Source organism: Mustela nivalis, assembly GCF_964662115.1.
Source record: "Mustela nivalis genome assembly, chromosome: 2".
NCBI lineage: Eukaryota > Metazoa > Chordata > Mammalia > Carnivora > Mustelidae > Mustela > Mustela nivalis.
This window is the reverse complement of record NC_139021.1, coordinates 185990101-186016454: the sequence shown is the minus strand read 5'-3', so window position 1 is coordinate 186016454 and position 26354 is coordinate 185990101. Positions and strand designations below refer to the sequence as shown.

Sequence of the window (26354 nt, the reverse complement as noted above, 5' to 3'; positions counted from 1 at the left end):
GTGCGGTCGCGCAGACACAAGTGTCCTGTGGTTCGGCTCACAGGATGCCCTCAAGTCAAGGTCACTGAGACAGAAGCTGGAAGATGGGCGCCAGGGCAGGGGAGGGCGGTGGGGGCCGGTGTTAATGAGGACAGAGTTCCAGGTTCACGAGAAGACGAGAGCGCCGGGGTGGACGGGGTGGCCGGGGTGGACGGGGTGGACGGCGGGGCCGGGGCACGATGCTGCGCCTGCATGAAACACCACGGAAATGGACGGCAAGTTTTGTGTCACACGTATTTTAACACAGCGCAAAGGTGCAAGAACGTGCGTGTGTATGCATGTGTGTGTGCGTGTGTGCGTCCGTGTGTGTGTGCGTGTGTGTGCGTGCGTGTGTGTGCGCGTGTGTGTGTGTGCGTGTGTCTCCCTGAAAAACTGGAACGTGTACAGCAAAGTACAAAGCGGCAGTGTCCCCAGGGGATGCGACCTCCAGGACTTGACTTCTGGCTTCTTGTCTTCCTGTGCACACACTTTTAAAAACACTGAATATGTGTTTATTCTTAGAATAAAAACAACTACTTTCATCTTCCAACTTATGCACATGCACAGACCTACCGACAGGCCTTTCACCGCTGTGGCCAGCATGTCCCCGCAGACCGTCCTCGCACAGAACCCCGCGGGAGACGGTGTCCCTTCCAAAGTCCCCAGAGGGCTGGGGAGGGGACGGGGGGGCACGGAGAGCGGTGCTGACTCACAGGACCCCAGGAGCAGTTTGCTCATCCAGTAGCACCTGTTTCCTGATGACGGCGGTCGCGTGTGCGCGTGTAGGGAGTTCACAGAACGAAAGAGGGTGCGCCCAAGAGAACAGCCGCCCTCCTGGGCCCCCGGAGGAGCTGGTCTGACTCAGCCTCCGGAGCCGCCCCGTGGTCTCCCACCCCAGCTCGAAGGTCTCAGAAACCGAGGCTGAGCATCCAGGGTGGGCCGCCCTGCCCACGGCGCAGAGGACTGTCTGGTGAGGGCTTTCTGGGGGCAGCCGGGGCGTCTCCAGTCTCTTCTCTGTGGAAGGGTCACCGCCACACGCCCTCTCACCAGGTCCCCGGAGGGCCCGGGTCTGACCTCGGCCCCCGCCTCCAGCTCCCGCCTTCCTTCCCAGGCTGCTTGCTGCGGCCCGCCAGAGAGCTTGCTGGGCCCGGCCTCCCCCATGCGCCCGCTGCTGCCCCACATCCCGCGGCCGCTGCTCATGGCGAGCCCAGCCTCGGGGGCACCCGATGTGCATCTGTGCCAATGGCTGCGGGTGTGCACCTAGCGGGGCAGTGCCGGCGGGTGGGCACGGGCATCCGGGACTGACCCTCACGAACCCCTGTCCCCCGCGGTGGGACGCTGGCCCGTGTGACAGCTGAGGGAGCCCTGCTGTAGGCCTCGCTGCTTCCCCAGGTCCCCGGGAGGTGACGTGGCTTTTCTACGGTGACTGCAGTTCTCGTGTCTGCGCCCGTGATCCGCGGCCCCTCCTGTCACCCTCGTCCCGGCCCTTACTTGTCCCTGGTTGCCGCGGAGGAGGCCATCCTGTAGTCTGGACGGTAACCCTTTGTTGGTGAAGTCTTGGCTGGTCTCGTTCAACGTTAACCTCGCCTTCCGTCCCGCGGAAACACGGAACTCGCGGATCCAACCGTCCTGCCCTGTTTGGGACCGTTTGTTTCTTGCTCAAGAAATGCTTCCCTGACGCATTAATCATCCTCTGAGGTTCATTTTCAGCGGATGTTCTCACGCTCAAGACCGAGTGTTCGGTCGTCCTTCTCCAGGGCCCTGTCCCTCCCGGGGGCTCGCCCGCCCGCTCGCTGCTCTCCGGGGACTCTGCCCACGGGCTCCGACGCCTGCGCCAGCAGCATTCTGGGGTCTCATCGCCTTGGGACGCCCCGTAGGCTCGTCTGCTCTGCCCTGGGGCTTCTCGAACCTGCTCTTTATTCTCCCGTGTTAGCTTGTCCAGACCAACGGAAACCCGGTCTGGATCCTGATGGGAATGAGGCGAACTTACCGAGGGACTGGGAGGGAGCGGACATCGCCTTGATGCTGAGTCTTGACATGAACTAGTGTTGTTCTCCATGTTTTCAAGGTTTCAATGAAGTTGGACCATTTTCTCCAAAAGGGTCCACACGACGTCTGGTCTGTCTCCTCCTGGTCCTCATCCTGTGCCCCAGCACGCAGGTGTGTCGACGGGTGCGTCCCAGTCACTGCCCCTTCCTCACCGTCATGGGCAGAAACTGGCTGCGCAGGAACATGAATGAGCTTAAGATTTTATTTTGTTTTATTTGTAAAGATTTTATGTATTTATTTGACAGAGACTGAGAGATCACAAGTAGACAGAGAGGCGGGCAGAGAGAGAGGAAGGGAAGCAGGCTCCCCGCCGAGCAGAGAGCCCGATGCGGGGCTCGATCCCAGGACCCTGAGATCATGACCTGAGCCGAAGGCAGAGGCTTTACCCCCTGAGCCACCCAGGTGCTCCTCAGATTTTATTTTTAAGTAATCTCTACACCCAACGTGAGGCTTGAACTCATGACTCTGAGATCAAGAGTCACCGGAGCCACCGACAAAGCAGTCACGTGCCCCGTTACCGATGTTCTATGTTGACCTGCTGCGGGCAACGTCCAGAAACCTCTTCCGAGCTCTGAGCGTTGGCTTCTACCATCTCCAGACACGGGAAGTTCTCCTTCCCAATCTCTAAGCTTTCAAAGTCTGTCCCGAGCCGCCGCAGGGCAGGACTCCAGGGCAGGGGAGAAGCCACGGTGACCAGCATCTCCCTGTTTGTTCTGTCTGGAAGGGAAACGCCCTACAGCCTGCCACGAAGCATCGCGCGTGCTGCGGACTCCGACGGCTTGTTTCTCAGATTAAAACCATCTTACCGTTGCTCCTGGCTGGGGGTCCGGTCCCATCATTTCAAGCCCCTAAACCCGGGAGAAGCACAGACTTGGCTCTACAAAGTCTCCCTAAAATGTTCCCACTCTGAGTGAGGAGTGACCAACAAGGTCACCTCTCAGTGCGGGTGGGGACCCGCTCGGAGTCCCTCCGGGGGGGCCCTTCGCGGTCCGAGCACCCCCTCCCCGGGTCTCAGTCTCAGCTCCCCTCCGTGAAGGTTGGTCTGCTCTCCCCTCCCCCGTGGGCACGACAGTGACCGTGGGGGCCTCAGGCAGGCACACGCCCCTGCCCACCCAGCCCCTGGCAGACCCGAGGTCACAGCTCCGGATTTCCACGCAGTCTTCTGACCCCAGAGGGATCCCCCACCCCCGCCCCCGCCTTGCTCTCTCCCTCTAGAATGGGCTGGAGACAACTCTGCCCCCCCCCCCCCACCGAGTCCTGGGCCGGGCTGTAAGGAATGTCCCCCGGGGCGTCTTCAAGGCCACCTTCCCAGCAATTCTATTTGCTTCGGAAACTGCAGCTCCATCTGCCCTGACACAAACAGCTTTGAACAAAATGTCAACGTCTCAGCTCCCCTCTGGTTCTCCTGGGAAAAGTCAGCTTCCGGGGATCTGCCGCTCGGTGGGTGAGCCTGGCCGGAGGACGGGCCCCAGGGATCCCGGCCCCCACTCTCCGCTTCACTCTCGCTCCTCTCCGAGGGGGCAGGCGGCTGTGCTGCGGGCTGAGGTCAGACACCAGAGGGACTGTCCTCCAGGCCCGAGGACAGGGCCATGCAGAGCCCCGGGCAGGGACAGACACGGCAGAGCTGCGGCCGCCGTGGACACCAGGACAGCCTGGCCTTCGAACGTGGCCACAGGCACTGCCTGAGACACTGTCCTATCTTTCCTCGAGAACACATGAGCCTTGGAGAGGTCGGGTCCCTGCCGACCCGGACAAGGAGAGTCCCACCTTCATCCTCAGGACGGCGGCCCGGCTCCGGCAGAGTCTGGCAATCCCTGCTTCGCCTGAAGGCAGACGGACCCTTCACTGCTGGAGACCAATGTCTCCTGGCGGGTGCAGCACGGACGCCGTCCAAGGGACCTCACTGCGCGCGCTTTCCTGGGAACCTGGAGACTGTCCCCGCACCACAGAGCCTTCCAGAGGAAAGCCCTGCCGCCTGCCGCCGAGTCGCGGGGCGGGAAACCAGATCCCTCGGTCCCGGACGCGCACAGCCAGGGTCAGAAGCAGGCAAGAGAGGGCTGCCCTCCCGAAGCAAGGAGAGCGGGCCGTTCCCACCCTGCCGCACCCGCCGGGGAACCGCTCCTGCCCACCAGTGCATGGGGAGCCTGGGGACGCGCGCCAGAGAACGGAACATGGAGGGCGCCGCGTGCCCGAGCCCCTGCACCTCTGGGCTGGGAGGAAGCGACGAGACCCAAAGCCAAACCTTTCCTGAGATCAGCTGTGAAGTTCCAGCGGCCGGGGCCCCTCACACGCCCGCGTCGCAGCGCATGCCGCAGGAGCACAGGACTGGACGCACGCAGAGCGCATCCTATCCCCAGGCGCCCAGGAAGGGGTGCTCGCACAGCGCCGGCCGGCCTCCTGCCCCGACCCCGCCCACGCCCACACACCTGTGCGCGCTCTGCAGGGACGCGACCCGCCTGCTGCCTCCTTCTAGAGCCGTAAGCCCCAGCCGCAGACGCCAGCTGCCTGCCCCGGCTGTTGTCCCCTTGGGAGCCACGCAGAGCCTTCTCCCATGGGAGGCAGCCCTGCCCGCAGGGGTCAGGGGTCTGCAGGGACCCCTGAGTCACCTGCGTCCGGCCCTCCATCAGTGGTGGGCCTGTGCGGCACACGGCCCCGGGGGGCAGGTGAGCGGCTCTCCTGCCTCGCAGGGAGCGCCTGCCCCCAACCCCGCGCTCCTCTGGGTGGGTCGTCCCGAGCCCTCCCCCCGCTGTGGCCCGGTGTGCAGCGTGAACACGGGCCCATTGTGCTTGGGGCTAATGAGCGTGTTTAATCCAAAGCCACAGCGAAGAATACCATCATTCATGCCGCGGGGCGTCGCGCGCCCTCGTCCCTGGGACCGTGGACAACGCCCTGTTCACGAGGGTCATCAACACCGGACACAGCTGCCCTTGTTCAGCCTGCCGGGGCCCAGCCCGAGGCCCAGCAGGCCGGCTGAGGAGGAGGAGGTGACCAGCCGTCGGGCAGAGGATCTGAGCAGGACCCCGTGCACGTCTCCGGTTGGGACGGCTGACCGCCAGCTCACGGAGCCCGTGCTGGGCACCTGTGTCCTTGTCTCATCAGTTCTGACGTGAGCCGGCGAGGCAGTGCCCGGGTGCCCGCTGTCCTGCCGCACGTCCCACTGTCCATTCCTGCTCCGGTACGGCTCCGATGACACTCTGGGCCTGGTGGAGCCGAGCCCGCCCCCCGCGCGCACCGCCGGGGAGACTAAACACCGAGCTGAGCGGCTGGGCACAGAACCAGCCGTCCAGGCGGGGTGTGCGGCGGGACGCGGGTACTGAGGGCCATATCCACGTCACAGTTCTCAGCCTCAGGCCGTGTGGTGCTGGCGAAGCCCCCGGGAGCCACATGCCCATCCTGGGGGAGGCGTGCATGCACACGTGCAGCCGGGACCCCGCAGCCGGATTTCGGATTTCGTTTGGGTCTTGATCCGTGGCTTTCAAAAGGGGAGCGCCCGTGACCCCAGCTGCTCCCAGGAACCACGGACTCCAAAGGGGCCTTCCACGGTGTGAGGTCTGGTTCTGGGGGCTCTTCGGGGGGTGGCGAGTGCACTAGGCCTTTGAGTTTCCCACGGTTCCTCTGTAAGGAGCGGCGAGGAGGAAGTGTCCAGTGTGGCGGAGGGACTGGACGTGCACGAGGTGGGCGGGGCGTGGGATGAGAGCCTCCCGCGGGTGCAGCGCCCTGGGCTCCCTCGGCCCCCCCCTCCTCGGAGAAGCCCAGGCTCAGACGGACGAGGGGAGTCCCGCCGCCCCAGGAGCGAGGAGGCCAGACCGGACCCCGATTTCCAGCTCTCCAGCCAGACTTTGGAAGACCGGCCGCGGCGGACCACCAGCGGGCCGGCCGGGACCCGGGGGACAAGGCCGGCAGCCGAGAGAATACATGGCCGCACCGTGCGCCCGTGCTGTGCAGGGAGCGGCCCCACAGACCCGCGGGAGACTGTCCCAGCGGGCCTGCAGGGGAGGGGTGAGCGGACTGCGAGCCCCAAGGGGAGAGACACAGTGACCGGGTCCCTGCAGCCCTGGGGTTGGTCTGACCGTGCGGCCGGCCGGCCGCCCCCGTGGAGAGAATGAGGCCACAGCTCGTCGGCCTCCCGCTGACCTGGCTCCACGGTCAGACAGAACTGAAGACTGTGAAAGGAGAGGCAGCGTTAATTAAAACCACAGCGTGCGGCGGCCCCAGTGGCTCTGAGAAGCCTGCCTGGCGCCCTGGCTCAGAGCCCACGAGCCCCTTCACGGGCACCAGCGCCTCTGGCTCCCCTCAGTCGTCCCTCTGGCCTCGGTGTCATCCTGGCCTACAGGTTTTTGGCAAAGCCTGCTTTGCTTTAATTTCCTCCCAAATGTTGGCAAAAGAAAGATGTTGAATTTTAATTGATTCATGCCATTTTCCAAGCCAGTTTCTCTGAGGGAAACGCCTGTGTCCGCCGCGCACGGCAGTCTCGTCGCCGGTGAACCGTCCCCACGGAGGAAGGGATTTGCTGTCGGCTCCCGGTCGGGAGTCCGGCCTCCAGAACAGCGGCTCTGGTTCCTGCAGAAGTAAAACCGGCAACACGGACCCCCGCAGTCCTGGAGGAACCACCCCAAAGAGTGCCCAGAACACCCTCCGTCCACCCCCAGGGGCCAGCCTGCCCTCCTCGCGCGAGCGCAGCGGTGCAGAACCTTCCCCGGCCCGTGCCCTCCGCAGCAGGAGAAAGGCCTCAGGACCAGGCCCTCCGCTTCCAGGGGCAGCTGCCCCGTCCCATGGGAACGGTCTTTTGGGTGCCCTCTGTGGGGCTGCCCCTTAGTTCTGTTCCGACTTCAGCTCACCGAAGTCAGCGCCTCGGGCTGGGACCTGGATCCCGGGGACCCCGTGGTCCCCGAGACCATGGCTGACACCGGCCTCACGCGCTGGGATTAGCAACTATTCCGTGATGTGGATTCCTCACTCCACATCCTCTTCCAAGTTCACAGAGTAAAGCGTCCTGGGGCACCCTTGGTCATTCCAAAAGCAGACTTGAAATCTCAACAATGTGGCCTCAGGCTTGAGTCTTGCCTGAGTCCTGTGGCCAGATCCGCCTGGACCGAAGCCAACAGCTCCAGACCTTCTCTAGTTCTCCACGGGGACAAGGAGGAATTTCAGAACTTAACCGGACAGTGGTTGGCGAGGTCAGTCAGAACTAACTCACCCTCCACTCGAAACAGCAAAATGGCAAGATGAGGAATCCCAGGGCCTTCCACACTGAGACAGAAGGGGTTACCGAAGAACCGAAGCAGTTTCCTAAGAAGGTGGCCGCCGGCTGCACTTGAACTCTGCTCCTTAGCCTCTTGGGGTGAGGAAGGCAGGAGAGAAGCCGGTGCTCGCGGCCGCGTGGGGTGTGCTGGTCACCCACCCATGCCTGAGCCCTCAGGGCACCCACAACGCACCCCCACCCCCAGAGACTGTAGAGGCGGCTGCCTTGATCAGAGCGGGGAGCCCCTGCCCCGGGGAGTGGTGACCACAGACAGGTCCTTGCACAGCAGATGACCCAAATGCCACCAAGGACGGCAGGCCGAGCTGGTTCTGAGGCGGCTCCCACCAGGTGCCCCCAGCTGCCTGGCAGGTGCAGACACGACCTTCTCTGGAGAGGCCCCGGAGAATCCCCACAAGCACGTGCTCAAGGACCGCGATACACGTCCACTGCTGAGCCAGGAAAGCAGGAAGCAAGGCCTGGGAGCGAGAACGGAGTGAGGCAAGAGCCCCTCAGCCTCCAGCCCTCGGCATCGACAAACACGGGTTACAGAAGCGCGAGTCTATTTTTTAAACAGACTGTATTTTTAGAGCAGTTTCAGGTTCACAGCAAAACTGAGCAGGAAGCAGACTCCCGCGCACCCCTGCACGGTCTCCTCCCATTTTATTTAAGGAAATAAGCTACAAGCTTGACAATAACTTCAGGGAGTAGAAAACTGTGAGAGATGATGTGCCGAACCTGCGTAAAAACAGAGGATTTTGTAAAAACAGATACAATGGCTGCGGTCAGACGGCCCAGGGGCACGTCTGGCGGCAGAGCAGGCGGGACAGAGACGCGGGAGACGGGAAGATAACTCCGAAGAAACCACCTAGAACCGAGCACAAAGAGACGAAAAAGAGGACACAGAGGGGGTAAGAAAAACGAGAGAGAACGAGATGCTCTCGCAGAAGGAGAAATGAAGGCGAAAAAACCTTGAGAAGCAGAATCTGAAGATTCAGCGACCAAGAGCTCTCCGCAACCGATGCAAGACCAAGGCCGGCCGGAGTCTACACTCAGACCGTAACACTGGAGGAGAAAAGCGGCAACGATCAGAGAAAGTGGAATCTGCCCCAGGAACAGGCGGGAGAGGCACGTCGACGTCTCCGCGGGGCGCGGGGCCCGAGGACGCTGGACCAGCACGAAACACGCTTTTAAAATACCTGCCAAGCAAGCCCTCCACACTTTCACCCTCATTCCTGAAAAAATAAGTGTCCAGACATAGAAACGGGGACGCGGAGAGGAGGAAGCGAGCTCTGGATAAGCTCTCGGGTGTGCCTGAGGCGGACGGTGGTCCCGAAGGCCAGGACGACGGGGAACGCAGACGTGCTCGGCCTGTGCCGAGCGAACACGTACGCGCCCAACGCAGCTTCTAGAAAACGTACGCGCCCAACGCAGCTTCTAGGAAACGTACGCGCCCAACGCAGCTTCTAGGGTTTTATGAAGTAAACAAGGTAGAAACAGAAGCCAACAGCCAGACATGAAATTCGGAGCCAGGATAAGCTGTTCCTTTTTCTGAGCTGAGGGGAGGACCTGGACAGGGGTTCGCCTCCAAGGACTTTACCTTTTCCTGCGACTTTTATCATAATCCTGAAATGATAGAAAACATAATGCATGACATTTAGATAGAAGAGGGGAACCCCTTAATCCAGGCAAGAGGAGCCAAGAAAGGAGAAAAATGGGTGCAACAAACAGAATAAACCCCAAATAAGAGATTCCAACCCACACAAATACCTCAGTGAGCGCCGTGAGTAGAAACGAAGAAATGCATTGCTCAGGTGGAAGCAAAACGGCCTTGATGATGTCGTGACCTCTGAGCCTCCCCAGAGTCCCTCAACACAAAGTGCAGCCACCAGCACAGCCACCGAGAACCAACTAAACACACCGACACAGCGCGCGCCCTCCTGTCCGAGGACTGCTGTGCGAACCAACGGCCCGACACTTCAGGGCTTAGAACAGGGGTTCATTTTGTTCAAGGCCGGGTGGACCGGGAATTTGGTGCAGGCTTAGCTGGGAGGGTCCCCGCTGACCCCAAGGTGCCGGGCGCTGCCGCGGAGCTGGGGCTCCACCTCAGGATGGCTGACGCAGCCACGTCTACACAGGCGCTCGGGCGTCCTCTGGCCACACGGCCGGTGGTTGTGTCCCCGGAGGGCATCCCCGCAGCCCTCCCTCTGAGACGCCTCCAGGAGGCTACGGGGCCTCCCAACAGCCAGCCAGGCGCCTCCAGCACCAGGACCTAGAAGAGCAGGGAGGTGGGCTCTGCCTTGCCGTGGGGCAGAGCAGGGGACTGCGACGCCGCCCCCGACGCCCTCGTCGAGTGAGAAGCCTCGCACAGTCAGCGGGGGGCTTGGATCCGTTCCACTGCGCTGAGAACCCAGAGTTCCCCCAGCTTCTCCCTTGGCAAGAGGGTCCCCACGGAGGGGGAGGCTTGGCCACACAGGTTGATCTTCTCAGAGGAGAAGCGTCATGCGATTTTCTGTGGAGAACGTAGAGAGAACGAACGGAACTCGACCACACGCCAGGCTAAACGATGAGTAACAAAACGGGGGAATATATGGAACTTATGTCACAGGTAAAGGACGAATATCCCCAAACGGCAGGAAACTTCCAGAACTGGGGCACCTGGGTACTCCGTCGGTGAAGCGTCTGCCTTCGGCTCAGGTCATGACCTCAGGGTCCTGGGATCGAGCCCCGCGTCAGGCTCCCAGCTTAGCGGACGGAGAGCTTGCTTCTCCCTCTCCCTCTGCCCCTCCCCACCTCGTGCATTCACGAGCGAGCTCTCTCTCAAATAAATAAATAAAATCTTTAAAAAAAAAAAAAAGGAACTTTCAAAAGCTAAGAAGAAAGCCAAGCAACCCGAGTGAAATGGAAAAAAATGGGCAAACTGTATAAACTATTCACATAAAAAGAAATGCAAATATCCTCTGAATACATGAAAAGACACTCAACTTCCCCATGCTAAGGGAAATCCAAATTAAAACTGCACCGAAATTGCCATCTCCCCTCTTTCCGGCAGCCCCTCCAGCGGGTGGGGGGAAGCGCCGCGCGCCCAGCTGCGGGCAGAGGCACGCAGGGCCACCCCGCGGCAGGGGACCTGGCGGCCTCCGGCGGTGACAGCATCACGGTTCCTTCTCGTCTGGGACTCCCTCTGCTAATAATGGAGCCAACGACATGCTGAGACACACGAAACGAGGCTGGTTCAGAGTAGAACGGCTTCTGAGAGTGAGAGACTGGAAACGACTCACACGTCCGCGGACAGAGGTCGAGCTGCCGCAGGGCGAGGTCCACGCCCGTGCGGGCGGCCGGGTCGGCCCGCAGCACGGAGCGGGAGCTGGAGGAGGCCAGTGGGCGGGGTCGCGGGAGGCTGCGTCGGCCCAGGATGGGAGAAGGCATACGGAAAGACACACGCATTTGCTTGAATCATGTTTCAACGGAAACATGAACTAAAAGAAGACGTAGAAAGTACTGCCAGCGGCGGAGAGAGACGAGGGTTCAAACACAAGGACGAAGCTGTTCTTCCCAGAACACGCTGTCACGTACACTCCGGGATGTTCTCACCCAGAACCGCAACGGGAAGTCCGAAGGAAACACAGCCAACCCTAAGGAGGAGAGAGTCATAAAAAGCAGCCCTAGTCCGCTAGATCTTAAAGACAAAAGAGATGCAAAGGAACTGTGCCCTCTCCTTCACTGACCACGCTGGTGTCCTTATCTTGAAGCCACCATGTCTGCCGTAGATGAAGGCGAGAAACGTCACGCCAGTGTCCCCAGTGGACGCCAGTGTCCCCAGTGGACGCCAGTGTCCCCAGGGGCCATGAAATTCCATCCAGAGAAAAGAGAAACGTTAAACCAGAGAAATAACCATCTCTTCGTCTTAAATTTGAATTGAAAATATCAGAAAAAGATCATGACATTTTTCTCATAGAATCTCTTCTAGCTTTGTCTTCTGGAAATCAGGAAAGTCATGACCAACCCAGCAGCCACGGGCCCCCCCGACACTCAGCTCGGTGGGGCATTCCCGCTGAAAAGACCCAGGGCCCCGGAGGGACGGGGCAGATCCCAGGCCTGCTCAGGCCCTGGGCAAGGCGGGCATCTCAAACCAGAACACGAAGCAGCGAGCCCAGACCACCGGGCTCTGGTCAAGGAGATACGAGGTGAGACCCAGGTCCACGGGGCCAGCAGGGGTCTTGACAAGACCGGGAACAGTAACCCAAACGAAAACACAGATGCATTAGACTTTATCAAAATGCAAAACTTCCGGCAAAAAGTGCAGTTTGGGGACGGAGTAGGCCAGCAGGGCGCGGGGTACATAGAGCTGGTACGTACGGCTCCGTCGGAGGACAGGGAAGGGCACGCTCGCTTGACGGGAGAGGACGTGCTGACACCCAGCAACCGCGCGTCCTCCACAGACGAGCGTCGAGGGAGACAGAAGCCCGAGCCACGGGAGACGCGCCGCACGCGCCCGGCCGGCCAAGGTCCGGACGATCAGGAGGAGGGACGGCCGGGGTCCCCGGAGTTTTGCACCCCTGTGCAGCCATTTGGGGGAAAGTATGTCTGCTTCTTGTGGACAACACCACACCTACCCTGTGAGGCCCACACCGCTCCCAGGAGTTCCCTCACAAGACAAGACACGTCTGCAAAAAGGGTCGTAAAAAAAGTCTGTGGTGGAAAACCGCATAGGCTGTGCCGCAGGCGCCACTTCCCCCACATGCCCTTGCGCCGAGCTACGCAAATGACTTCCGACACCCAAGAGTCTGCGCAAAGCCACAGCTGTGGTCGCTTGGATCCAGTCAGACCGCAGAGTCACGAGCAGCGAAGAGAGGGACGCGGCAGGTCCCAGCGCCAGCGCCCCTCGCGCACCTGCCTGCCCGCCCAGCCCGCTGCGGGGAAAGGACGCGGCTCGCGGGGCCCAGACGGGGAAGGGGGCAGCCGCCCTCCGCGCACGAGCAGCAGGTGTCCGGCCGGCTGCAGGGAGGGGCTCGCGGGCCTGCGCAGCGCCCCGACCCTGAGCCCAAGCCGGGTGGCCCGGGCGACTAAGAGAAAGCCAGGGGAGCTCTGAAGTGACCAACTCACTCACAGAGGCCAGCGCGTCACAAAGGCCCCCTGGGGTCCGAGAGGGCGTCAGCCTTCCAAACACAGAGCTTCGGGGAGAAAAAAAGGTGAAAAGAGAAACTCTTCGTCAAGCCGAGAAGGAGAAACAAAGACCTCAGCAGAAACGTGGGGTCTTCCAAAGACCCCTCCGGAAGACAAAGAGCCGGAACGTCCGGCAGGAGAAGGGGCTCACCGGGCCCCACTGGGACGCACCCAGCACAACTCCCGGATTTCTAAACTGAAGATAAAATCCTCAAGGCCAGGGCCTGGGGGGCTCCGTCAGGGAAGCGTCTGCCTTCAGCTCAGGTCATGGTCTGGGGTCCTGGGGTCGAGCCCCGCGTCCTGCTCCGTGCTCTGTGGGGCTCTGCTTCTCCCTCTGCCTGTCAGCTGCTCCTTCCTGCTTCTCTCTCTCACAAAAAAATAAAACCTTAGATAAAAAAACGCTCAAGGCCTGTGGATAAAAAGATGAGTTACCTTCCAGAGTCCAAAGAACCAGGCCTGTCAGACTTCTAAAACCCAAAGCAAGGCAACAATGGAGAAACATCAGATATATATATATAATGTGAACACACATATATATTTATACATTTATTGACATATATGTGTCCGTGAGAGAAACCGTGAACTGAAGATTTCAGAAACAACCAAGTCTGGCACATCCACGGATCCAGGAAGTAAAGTGTTTAATAATAATGAGTCAAAGCCACGTTTTCTACGTTTCCCACCCAGACGCGCGGTGAGGAGGGGCTGCCGAGACCCGCGCGGGGCTTCCCCGGAGAAGCAAACACAGTTACCGCCGGCCCCGCGGTCCCACTTCTGGGTGCGCGCCAGGGAGAACCACACGCGGCGTCTCAAAGAAATGTCCGAACGCTCGGTCCCGGCGGCATCGCTCACACCACGCACGGCAGGGAGGTGACCCAGGCGTCCGTGGACGGGTGCGCGGAGAAGCCCAGGAGGGAAGTCCTGACACCAGCTACCGTGTAGATGGACCAGGAAGACATCACACGGACTCAGTAAGACAGTCATAGAGGGACAAATCTCGTCTGACCCACTCACGAGCGGTCCCTAGAGGAGTCACACCCACGGGCAGACAGCAGAACAGGCGGCATCAGGGCCGGGGGTGGGGACAGAGCTCAGGGTCGCAAGGTGATGGAGCTCTCGAGCCAGGCGGTGGTGAGTTCTAAGTGAGGTCTATGCACTTACCACCCCGAATGCACACTTAAATGCAGTTAAAGCAGTCCCTTTTACGACCCATGACCTGATCTCGGTCTCCCGCAAATGCTGATGGGTCCCTCGGCTCTGAGGGCCAAGCCGCTTTAGCAGCCCAGCCTTGAGCGAGCATCCACAGCCGCAGCAGACGGTCCAGCCTGCTCCCAGACCCCAGGCCCCCAAGGCCCCTCGCTGACTTCCTCCAGGCCCCGGGCCGGCCTGCTCCTCCCCTTGGACAGCTGTCCTCCGGGTAGCCTCCCCGGACCCCCAGCCAGGGGAGACACCAGGTTGGGGGCTCTTGAAGAACGGGGAAGCATCTTGGTGGCGCTGGTCACAGCAGAAACTGCACACGCGCTTTCACACTGGCCCCAGGCCTGTGTTTCTGAGCACTGACCACTCCTGGAGGGCAGGACCGTGTCCATTGTTCACTGCCCACCCCGAGTGAGGGCCCAGTGCCTGGCCCAGACGAGGTGACTCATAAACGTTGGACAGGAAGGAAAGTCTGATGGCATCAAGCCATTGGGTGGGGCCAAGAGGTCTCCAGTGGGTCCAAGCGGCCCCCAGGCCCAGCATCGAGGCTGCAGCTCTCATCCCACGAGCACCTTCCTGTGTCCCCAGCCAGACCTCTGCTGTCCTGCCCTCTGCCAAGAGATGCCCCACCACGAGGAGAGGGTTGGTGGGCCGATGGGACAAGGGGAAGGCTTGCCTCCCACCGCTCGGCGGGAAAGAAATTCAGCTTGACTCTACCTCCTGGCTTACGTACTTGCCCTATTTCATTCCTCTTCCAGGATCTTCACTCAGATGTCACGGAAAACCTGGAGAGCAAGAGCCTGGCGCAGGTGTGCGGGAGACCTCCCTGCTCGCAGGAACAGCCCTGCCCTCCTCTCTCTGGGGGGCCGCGGAGGGGGGCAATTGAGAACATTCCGCCCCCTCCTCCCTGTCCCTGCTGAAGACCCCAGAGTCCAGAGGACCTGAGGCCTCCGGGTGCTCCCAGAAAGACGTGCATGGGGCCGGCAGAACGCAGCCCCGTTCTCCTCCTGGAACTGTCCGTATTGCCGAGGAGCCCAGCCCAGAGAAGCTGGGATCACGCATGGCAAACCAGGAAGGAAGAAAGAAAGAAAGAAAAGGAACTGCAAACCAGCAGAACCCCCATTTATAATACAAGGGAATTCAATATACCAGGCCTTGTACTAGAGCACAAAAGCAAAAGAAAATTCCAGAAGCCTCCGGCGCGTTGATCGTCGGAGGCACGGACGCAGGCACACTAAGAAATAAAGGACCCGAAGATTCCCAGAGAGGAAGGGTCTGGAGGACCTGCGGAGTGAGGCCGGCCGGGCCCATCTTTGTTAATAATTTCCGATATTGTAACGATCAGTGTAAGTTACGGCGGCAGAGGAGCCGTCAGAGCAGGGGAGACAGACCGGGCGCGCCGCCAGGGCGTGAGGGGGGCGGTGAGCCCAGGGCCGGGCATCGCAGTGCCACATTCTCGGCCGGGGATGCGTTTGCCCTTTGAACTCAAGGTTCCTGAGGGTCTGCGCTCACTTCCCCGGGCAGGGCGTGGGCCGAGCGGACCGAGGACACAGCCTGGCCACGCAGGGCAGGGAAGAGGGCGAGCCACACCAGGTCCCCAAAAATGCGCTCTGAGCCTCTGCAGGGCCGATCCGACCTGGGAAGCCCCCACGTCGGCAGCAAGCACGTGAACCGTGCGCAGCGGGGGCAGCTGGGCGCATCAGCCCACCTTCCCGCCCCAGCCCGCGACCGGCGCGTGGCTCCTCGGAGCCCCTGGGCCATTGCCTCGTCTGCCTCCAGCGGGGCGGGCACAGATGCGGCGGGCGCTGCGGGGCTCCAGTTTCCCGGGAACACGCCCACACTTGTCTGCCTGACCCACAGACACTAAAGCTCTAAAATAACGTACATGTGTTAAGAAAGTTCATTAGGGGCTGTTCAGGAAGGCCAACTGTTAAATCCAACCCAAAACTCTAATTATAAAGAAACAATTAAGGAGACAGCTGAATACTATGCAGACACGATAAATCATTTCTTCACCGATTTTTAAAAATACTCATGAATATGACCTATAAAATGATTATAGTGTGATCCAAATTGTGTGTGTGCGTGTGAGTGTGTTGGGGGGTGTGTTTTCTGTCCACGGACTGTCAGGAGGAGTCCGGCAGGTGTCTAGACGTGGGGAGCAGAAGAGCCCCTATCCCAGTGAACTCGAGCCACCCTGGTGTAGGTAGCCGCCAGCCGGGCTGCTGAGACTACGGGAATGATTCTTCATGGCTCTAGTGGCTGGAAGTCTAGGGTCAGGGCGCCTGCGGGGTGGGGTTCTGGAGGGAGCTGCTTTCCAACTGTGTGTCCCACGGCAGAGAAAGAAAGAGCGAGCCTCTGCCGTCTCCTCTGGGAAGGGCACTGGTCCCACCAAGGCAACCCCACCCTCGTGACCGCATGCAACCCTCATCACCCCCCAGAGGGGTCCTCATGCTATCACACGGGGGGCAGGGCTCCAACACGTGACTACGCAGAAGAGAGAGTCCATCGCGAAGGCACCTAACCCAGCTCCATGCCCGGAGGAAGAGCCTCCCGGCACAGGACCTCTGAGGGATGCTGGTGCTAGGAGGTGAGGCCCTCGGCTGCTTCCTCAAGTGCACAGACACGGAGCTGACCCGAGAAGCCTCTCCAGGGCAGGAAAGCTGAGCGGGCTCGACCCTTCCCTGAGGCCAGCCACAGCAAGGACCGTCTAGCAGGAAGTGCTGGCACACGGCTCGGTGTGATGACTTCACACTGGACCGTGGCACGGCACTGTGACCAGTGACCGCAGTCCAGGCCGAGCCCCGGTGGGAAGGGCCTGGGTCTCCGCCTCACTGGGGACACGGCAGGTATGGAGATGGGGTGTTCGGACCCAATGGGAGGGCAGGGCAGAGCTGAGGACGCATCCTGGTTGCAGGGGAGGGCTCTTATGAGCCAGGACTAAGAGATCTTAATTTGGGACAAGACCCTTGCCCGTTCTGGGTCTTGGGTTCCTCATTTCTAGACGAAGTTTTACGATATTGTCATTTCATCCTTTGTAGAGTCCTTGAGGATGTAGTCCCGGCTCGGTCCTCCCCCCGCCCCCGCTGATGATGGCACCTCCGCCACCTGCCTCAAGATGGGTCCGGGTCTCCTGCAGCCCATCCCTCCTCTCCAAGTCATGCTCACGGCCCCGAACACAGGGAGAGAAATCAGAACAGTGCCTGGCGTGAGCACGGTGAGTTTTTATCATCACTGTTTCCTCTTTTTCAACATTGTTTTTCAGTGCTTTGCCCTTGGTCACAACCTCACAGATCGTGCAGCATCAGAACTCAGAGCAAGGGGACTACAGGCCCAGGCCTGGACTTCACTGGTCACGATGCCACCCACTGTTCCCAGGAAAGGCGGACCCTGTGGGCTCCCGGGGCAGCAGGCACATGGCAGCGGAGAGCTCAGGAACATGCCTGTGGCCCCGGGCACCTAACTGACCGGGAGGCTGCCAGCCCCTCCATCCTGCCCTCGGGACCCAGTTCTCAGCAGCCACTGTCACTACTGACAATAAAGGCCATAGTCATGCCTGTGCAAGTCTTCTCCGTAGAACTGAATTTCCGAAGCATGCACAGGGACGCATCAGATGGCTGCAAAGTCCTATCCAGAACTGGAGTCCTGACTTACCTCAGCCTCCAGCTGAAAGGCGCCATTATAAGAGTTCCTTCTTCCCAACCATATTCTTTTTGGGAGAAATTAGGTGTGTCTAGGGAAGGAGTAAGGTGCTGAGCTGCTTATTCCCTTCCCCATGGGTGGGGAAGACCCCAACCCAATTGGGGCTACTGGTGGTACTGTTCTTGACAGCCACAGAGCAGCCCCCCACCTGGGTGCGGGAGCCCAGGGTGGACGGGGCTGGGCCGGGCTCCTTGATCCTAAAAGCACATCATATCGGTGTTGTGCTGGCCTATCCTGGAAGCACGGCTAAAGGGAACATAACACTCCTTAGTACCGAAGTGACCATGTGTCATTCATGTCGGGGGAAAACCCTGCAGGCAGTTGCCAGAGCAAGTCTTAATTTCTGAGCACAAATCGGCCTTCAGAAAGGCGGTGAAGGGGCTTGCAGGGTCCCGTGCCCCCCTCCTTCTAATCCCAAACCCTGGCAGACAGCGCGCTTGCTGCCTTCTCCCCCGGCCCAGGCTCTCCTAGCACCCGCCGGCCCCCTGCCCCCTCTGTGGCTCCCAAGGCAGAGAGGACGCTGCTGGTCCCTGCTGCTCTGCCGGCCACCACCAATCCTTGTGTTCGCAGGCGACATGCCACAGAGAACCTTCACGGAACCTCACGGCAGCAAGAGGACAGGCTCCTCTGACGATCCTGCTTGTCCCAAGGGACAAGGTCAAAGGGATAGGCCGGGGGTGTTTTCTAGGAAAACTGTCCAGGCCCTGCCTCCCTCTGGCTCCTGACCCCCATCAAACCCTCCGTTCTGTGGGCTTGGATGCTGGGAGCCTCGGAAAGCTCTGCCGCCACCCCCGGAAACAGGAACATGAAATCAAACACCAGACACCGAGGGGGGAGGGGGCGCAGCTCAGTCGGCGACGCGGAAACGCCCAAGTCGCCCGGACCCCTGGACCGCCAGCACCTGCGCGCCCACCCAGGGCCGCCGTCCCCGTGACCACAGAGGCCCGCGCGCCTGCCGCCGCTCCCCGGAGGTCCGGGGTCGTGCGCGGCGGACGCAAGTGGCCGATGGCCTGCGAGGGTCGCCCAGAGAGGCAGAGAGGACCCCCCGCCGCAAGCAGGGGCGGCCCGGCCGCGGGACCGGTCGGCGGAACGTCACTCTGCGGCGCCCGCCCCCCACCCCCGCCGCCTCCGGACTCCACCCCGGGCCACCCCCGGGCCGCGGGCGGGACGCGAGGGCGCTGCCACCCGCCACCCCACCGCGCAGGGCGCCCGGGCCCGGGACGCACGGTGCCAGGCGCGGGCGCAGCGCGGAGGCCCGGCTCGGCGGCGCGCGGGGGCCGGGGGCGGCCGGCGGCTGCTCACCGAGGCTCCCCGCGGGCGGCGCGCTCCGGGCGGCGTCCGACGGCCCCGCTCGGCCCTTGCGGAGGCGCTGCGGCGGGCGGGGGGCGCGCGTCACCGCGGGCGGGCGCCCCGCACCCGGCCCTCCCCCGACGCTCCCCGCCGCCGCCCCGCCGCCGGGCGCGGCCCCGCGACACCCCAACCCCACCTCTTGTCCTCCTCTGCCCACGTCGCTCCGGGCGAGAGCGGGTCGCGGTGCGCGGAAGCGGGCGGCGCTGCGGCTGAAGGTACCCGCGGCTGCTGCGCAGAGCGCGGGGCGGGGGAGGCGGCGGCTCCGGCGCTGACCGCCACCCGCCACCCGCCACCCGCCCGGCGCCGCGGGGCAGGCGCTCCCCCCACCGCGCGCGGGTGCCCGGAGCCGCCGCACGTGCGTGTCCTCACCGTGGACCCCGCCGCCGAGCCGGGCCTTCCGCCGCGCGGGGAGAGGGGACAGCTCCTCGGAGCGCTGCGGGGCGCGGTCCCACCGGCGCGCGGCTCCGGACCCACAATTCCACCGCGTGCCCGGCTCTGGCGCGGGGCTGCTGGCCTCGGGGCCCGGCCCGCCACTTGGGCGCGCGCCGGGGCTGGGCCCTCACTGTGAAGGGCCCCTCTTAGGGTCGCTGGAGGGGTTCACTGAGCTCATAAAGTGGCAGCCGGGTCGTATCCTGTGAAAACCTAGGCACGGGGTTCAAGAGCCCTCAGGGAGGACATTCCTTCTCCCGCACCCAGACTCACAAACCCGCAGATCCCAAAGTTCTGTGCCTGGAGAATGTGGAGGATTCCTGGCGCTGGGGAGAGGGGCCTGGCCTTTATCCCTTCTTCCTGAACGCCGGCGCTGTGGCCGCAGGAAAGCCAGAACCATGCCTTGGTGGTTAGCGGAGAACGCATTTGATAGCACAGGACTCGGGGATGAAGGCCGTTCTCCCACCGGACACCCCGCGGCACCTTGAAATGATGCAGTCCAACGCGCTCCGCCGTCTGGGTGACAGAGTAAGACTTGGGGGTCCCACAAGGTCAGCCCCTTGCTGCAGGCCTTTGGTTCCTTGGTCAGAGGCAGAGGCGGTGGGGGAGAGAGGCTGGTGTGAAAGAGAAGAGAGAGCACTCGGTGGGTCTCCAGACCACAGCCGTGTCGGAAACCCAGCGGACTGCATAGAAAACCACCCCCAGGTGAGCCTTTCCTGCAATCAGGTCTGATGGAATCAACCTGCGGCCCGAGGGCTGGGACCCCGGGGCGTGCGGCATGGCTCTGCGTAGGTCTTAGCGGCCGACAGCCGGGGCAACAGGCCCTGCAGTGGGTTGGGGTGATGGGGGTCGTTAGGCTGGTGTGGACCCCGACATGCTGCCACCGGCACGTCTTCCACGAACTTTTGTGCAGACGAGGGGCAGTGGCTGGCTGACATCGCGGAACGGGTCTCCTCCGCCTGGCTCTCAGCAGGGACACGTGCTGAGCGTGCGAGCGGAATGTGGATACGGTCACATGCGAGCCCACTCCACAGGGCCGTCCGCGCACCTGCTCCTTCCCAGACCTCCTTAGCCCTGAGCCTCTGCAGCTGTTCTTCCGGGGCCTGGTCTTCGTGTCGGCGAAGCTCTCAGCTCGCCCTCTTTCCGAGGAGAGCAGATAACCAAACATGCTGCTGCAAATGCCCACTGGGTGGGCTTAACCTCCCCGCCCCCCCCCGCCCCTGTTAGGGTCGGTTCCTGCGGTGCCCTGACGGGGTCCTCCTCGCCCAGCCGGGCGGTCATGGCAGGACCACGTGCGCACCAGGATCTGTCCTCGGTCGGCGGCCGGCAGCTTTTAGGGCGCTTCCCGTAACACTAAAGGTGCCGGTGAGGGAAGGGGCCTGCTGGGCTCTCTGCTCAGGCAACTTAAGCGCATGTTTCGGATGTGCTGAGACTATGCTCGTCTCGGGCCGCTGAGGCCGCCGTATCAAAGCCCTGCCGACTGGGGGGCTGGGACAGCGGACACTTACTCACAGTCTGGACGCTGGAAGTCCAAGATCGAGGTGCTGGCAGGGCTGGTTCCCAGGGAGGCCTCTGTCCTGATTAGTGTTGGTCCAGACCCAGGGTGCGAGGGGTCCCCTAAAGGTCCGAGTGTTTGCCTTGTCCCAGCACGCAGGCCGGGACGTGCGGCTGCAGGTCCCCTTCAGCCCAGGGGGAAATGTCAAGCCTCCCGGGCTAGCGCAGAATTCTTCCCCAGGGACACCCAGCCTCTCCTTGGCTGCAAGGATTTGGGGTCTGGGAACTGATTCGGGTCTGACCTCGGTGTGAAGGCTGCGGCTTCCGGGACGCTGACTCCGATCTGGTTCTGCTCACTAAGTGTAGTTTGTCATTTCAGTCAAACGGGACAATGGGCCGGGGGACGTCCCAAATCTGAAGGCTGAGGGAGACAGGCGAGTCAGGGGGGACTTCTCATGCGCACCCCAGCCACTCTCTTGGCTGCTTCCTCCCGAATGGCCCGAAGGCTCGCCCCTCCCCGGGGCACTAAGGCAGACATGGGCGGGACGGGTGCCTGATGCTCGGGGAAGCGTCGTGCTGGCTCCTTCCTGTGCGGCCGCGGCAAAGGGACCACCAGGAAGCGAGCAGTCTTGGATGAGGGAACAGCATGGGCGAAGTCACTACGATTACAGCTTTTCTGTACGTTTGAATGTTTCTCAAAACCAAAGTTCAAAATGTACATGAAGGCTATATGAAGCCCAACAACGCTCGGACGTGGCATTGTACCAGTTCAGGGGCTGTCGCAGGAAATGAAAAACAAAACAAAACAGAAAAACACTGCAAGCATAGGTGCAGACCTACCAGGCCAAAAACCTAAGTAAAAGTGGAAACTCTGCTAAGGTTGGAAAAACCCTCGCCAACAGAGATCTCTGGTCTGGGTGAAGTGGAGTAAGCCATCGCTCCCTACCGCGCCCCCCACCCCGCCCCGGGCCGTTTCTGTTCAAACGCAGCTGTGAGACCTGAACCCAAAGCACGCAGTGGCTATTTAAGGGTTCTGGAAGGTGAGCGGTAGCGGGGAGATTGAGGGAAAGAACTAGAATTTAGAGCATCACCAAACTGGTGGTGAGTTTCTCTTGTTTCCCAGCATGGATTAAATCCATTCCCAAACCTGGACCTGGGCATGGGTGCGGAGAGAGACCATTCCGGGAGACGCCTTCCGGTCTCTGCTCAAGGAGTAGGAAAGGGCTCCCCGATGCCCCGTGAGGAGGGGCACGTCCTCCTCTCACTTTTTCCTTTCTTTCTTCCCAGGCCTCGGCCCCAGGTAACCCAGTGGTGGCGACAGCAGCAACAGACTCCAGAAGCCTAGCGCTGTAGCACGGAGCGCCTCCTGCTCTAACTCAGGGACTCTGCTCCCCCAAAGCTGAGCAAATCACTGTTGCTTGATGTCCTCGTCCTCCTCCCACGGGGCCTAGGACACAGGTGCAGTCATCAGGAGTGTGGAGCACGGCCCCTGAGGGCTCCGCTGGTTGAGCGTCTGCCTTCGGCTCTGGTCATGTTCCCAGGGTCCTGGGATCGAGCCCCGCATCGGGCTTCCTGCTCAGCGGGGAGTCTGCCTCTCCTTCCCCCCCTGGGTGCGTGCGCACACTTTCTCTCTCTCTCTCAAATAAATAAATCAAAATCGTAAAAAAAAAAAAAAAAGAGGAATGTAAAATAGATTTCTGGGAAAATGCTCGAAAAGAGAAGCTCCAGGAAGCTGGAAAGTACCGGCGAGACGGCAGAAAGGGGGTAACTGAGAAAAGTGACTTGAGAAAGTTGTGTGGGATCTCCTGGCATTACCCGTGGGCTGCGTCTGGCCCTCATCAGCCCGCCACCGACTGTAGGAGAGCACAGTGGCCACTGCCCCAGTCCCAGGGGGTGGAGCACCCGGGCACAGACCCGAAGAGCACCTCGCAGGTCGGATGGAGGTCAGCACGAGCTCCAGTGAGTCACACGCCCAATACAATGACGTGTATCAACATTCTCCATGACTTAGAAAGTCCCAGGGTCAGGGCGCCTGGGTGGCTCAGTCGGTTAAGCCCCTGCCTTCAGCTCAGGTTCTGATCCGAGGCTCCTGGGATCGAGTCCCACATCGGGCTCCTTGCTTGGTGGGGAGCCTGCTTCTCTCTCCGCCTCTGCCTGCCTCTCTGCCTGCTTGTGCTCTCGCTCTCTCTGACAAATAAATAAATAAATAAAATCTTAAAAAAAAAAACCAGAAAGGTCCCCGGGTCTCGGAACATAGTGTTCACTGTGTGCAGGATACAATCCAAAGCCACCCAGCAAAGAAAGGACCACGACAACCTCAGCTGGAATGTGCAGAGGTAACAGTCGCCGAAACAACAGGCACTGGGTTCTCTGACAGGACGAGCTGTTATAGAAAGGCTTCAACCAGTACGAGCAAACACTCCTGAGAAAATGGAAAGCCAAGAAATATAAAATGTGGGGGCATCTGGGGGCTCCGTCAGTCAAGCGTCCGCCTCACGACCTCTGGGGTCACGGCATCCAGCCCTGCGTCCGGGTCCGTGCTCAGAGCGCGTCGGCTAGAGGTTCCCCCTCCCTCTCCCTTCCCTTTCTGCCCCTCTCCACCCCCGTCTAAAATATATAAATAAAATCTTTTTAAAAAATAAATAGAAAATATAAAGAAAAATCAAATGGAATTATTGCAAATAGAAAAAGACAACAATGAAAATAAAAACCTCATGAGAGGACTCAACAGTGGAATGAAGACAACCGAGGAAGGCGGCCGCGAACCTGGGACAGATCACGGGCCGTGATTCATTCGGCATCACAAAGAGGAAGAGAAGATGACAACATGGAGAGAGACTCAGGGACCTGCGCCGCGATAAAAGGGCTCACATTCGTGTTATCAAACGGGAGAAAGAAGAAAGTCTGGTTAAGAAAAAATATCCGAGGGGCACCTGGGTGGTTTAGTCAGTTAAGCAGCTGCTGTTGGCTCAGGTCATGAGCCCAGCGTCCCGGGATCGAGCCCCGCATCGGGCTCCCTGCTCAGCGGGAAGCCTGCTTCTCCCTCCCCCGCTCCCCCTGCTTGTGTTCCGTCTCTCGCTGTCTCTCTCTGTCAAAGAAATAAACAAAATCTTCTTTAAAAAAGATGAAAATATAAATAAATAAAAATAAAAGAAATATACAGAGAAATAGAAAAACACATAACCCTAGTGGAAGGGAATAAAATTTCTGTCTCAATAATTATTAGAATAAATAGAAATTTAAGCCATAAGTATATAAAAAGTTTGAACAACCTCATTAACAAACTTGATCTAACAGAGATATACATAAGACTGTGTTCAAAGACACACTATATATATTTATTTAAAGATTTTATTTATTTGACAGACAGAGATCACGAGCAGGCAGAGAGGCAGGCAGAGAGAGAGGAGGAAGTACACTCCCCGCTGAGCAGAGAGCCCGATGCGGGACTCGAACCCAGGACCCTGGGACCATGACCTGAGCCGAAGGCAGAGGCTTAACCCACTGAGCCCCGCAGGTGCCCCAAACACACAATATTTTTAAGCCCAAGTAGTTCTGGGCAAGTCTCAAAAATTTTCAAGAATCAACATCATACAGAGCATATTCTCGGACCATGCAGTGGAAAATAACAAAGATAACTGGGAAGTAGCCGCGTGTTTGGGAATTAATAAACACACTTCTGAATAACGCGTTTTGGTCAGAGGATAAGCCACGGTAAAAAATCAGAAAATTATTTTAGATAAGCAAAGGTGAGATGCTAAATATAAAATTTGTGCGACTCGAGAATACGCAATGTTCTCCTGCCTGGGCGGGTACCGCAGCGGGAGACGGCGGGGAGGAAGGAGCCGAGCATCTGCCTCCAGAATCTAGAAAAATGACAAACCCAAACCAAATGAAGAAAAGGAGAAACTGATCAATGCAGAGCAGAGCGTGGTGGCATCGGGGGACAAATGACAAAGAAGAAAAATTAAGCCAAAACGGGTTCTCTGAAAATAACCATGAAATTCACAAGCTTCTGACAAATTTATGAAAATCCTTCGGATACTAAAATAATAAGAATATGTAAATAAATTTTGTGCCAATAAATTTGAAGTTTGAAATGAAATGTACAAACTCCTAGAAATGTAGCAATATTAACTCAGAAAAATGTGATTTTAAAAAAATTCCCCCAAATACAACTCAAAGTGCAGATGGCTTCATTGGCAGTTTTAACCAAATGTTAAAGGATCAAAAGATAAAATCTGACACAAACCCCTTTAGATGATAGAAAAATGGGTGAAAATCCCCAACTTCATGAGAATAGTAAAACTCCTTAAGAAGAGTATGAGAAAAAAGGAGTCGCTGGTCAACCTTACATCAGTAATCGTGCAATAAAGAGTCGCTGGTCAACCTTACATCGGTAATCGGGCAATAAATAAATGCGAGAGGGAAATGAATGCAGGGAAAACAGCAGACAAAATCTGACACTGATTCATACTGTTTTAAAGAAATCTAAGCAGATTTGGAGTTGAGAGGTACTTCTCAAATCCAGTAACGGGGATCTGCTAAAAAAAGGAAAACAAAACCACAACAAAGATCATCTTAGGATAGGTCATCACGATTGGCAGAAATGTCCGGAAGAACCAGAAATAAGACACACATGCCCACGGTCATGTTTTCTAGGCTACATTGTACTTGGGGTCCTAGACTTCGTTGTAATGCAACAACACAACCAAAATGAATATAGATGAAGAATGAAAAAAAAAAGGATAAGAAAGAAAAAACTATTATTATTTGCAGATGGTGTCATTGTACACGTAAGAAATCTAAAAGTCTTCACAGATAAGAAGTAATAAAAGAGGTTGGCTGAATTAAAATCTATCCACTAAAATCATTTAGAAGGTAAGATTTTACAAGTGAAAAAGGAACTATTTACAGTGGCATAAAAATTGCAAGATCTTTATGGATACGATTATGAAAATGTACTGAGAGCTGTTAAAGAAAACGTAAATAATGTAGAGTTATTCTATGTTCTTTACCTGGAAAGTGGAACTGTAGCAAGGAAGTCAGTTCTCCTCAAAGTGAGCAAAAGTGTAATACAGTCCTAGTAAGAATCCCAGCGCTGTGTGGACTCATTATTTATCACTACATAATAAATGACCCCCAAACTTAGAGGAGAACAATACACCTTTATTTATCTCACAATATTTGTGTTCAGGAACCTGGGCACGAACTTAGGCCCTCCTTTTCGGGTTTTCTCAGCGGGGCCACGATCACGGTGTTGGAGGACTGCTGGCTGTGCTTTTGTCTCAGGCTGTTAGAACCACGGCCTCATCTCTCACGTCCTTGCCAAAAAGTCTTCTCAGCAGACCCACCCCACGCACACGCTGAGAGAGGTTCTGTAGGAAGGAGACGCGATGACGTCAGACAGAATCTTCATTCTTAGGAAGGAGTGACACCAGAGATGGCCAAGAGTAAGTATAGCAAGGATCTCTGGACGCTGTGCACACACTGTGCAGTATTACCTCTTCTTAAAGACCACTGACTGTTTCAAACAAGAAGGTCCGAGAAGGTCTATGTCACTTACACGAGTACAATATGGGACATGGTAGCCTAGAAATGAAGGGACATGAGGGCCTAGACATGAACGAATTCTAAGCTTCTTGCCATTTTCCTTGCTAAATGACACGCTGTTTTTGATCGTTTAAAGGTGTGTTCTGTGTCTAGATCA

The 26354-nt window shown here is 58.8% G+C and overlaps 1 protein-coding gene across 4 annotated transcripts in view; it reads right to left on the bottom strand.

Moving 5' to 3' along the window:
- The window catches only part of JAKMIP3 (Janus kinase and microtubule interacting protein 3), a 111070-nt gene that overhangs the window by 80420 nt on the left and 4296 nt on the right, over positions 1-26354 (bottom strand). Inside the window, exon 1 of one of the 4 annotated variants that reach the window (XM_082721548.1) lies at positions 19091-19181. The exons of 1 other annotated variant lie outside the window; for it this stretch is intronic. The gene's annotated coding sequence lies outside the window, so the exon portion shown is untranslated. Of the gene's footprint in view, positions 1-18673; positions 18739-18857; positions 18976-19090; positions 19182-26354 lie in introns of those variants that run through there. 2 more of the 4 variants (XM_082721545.1, XM_082721544.1) reach the window with 2 other exon arrangements.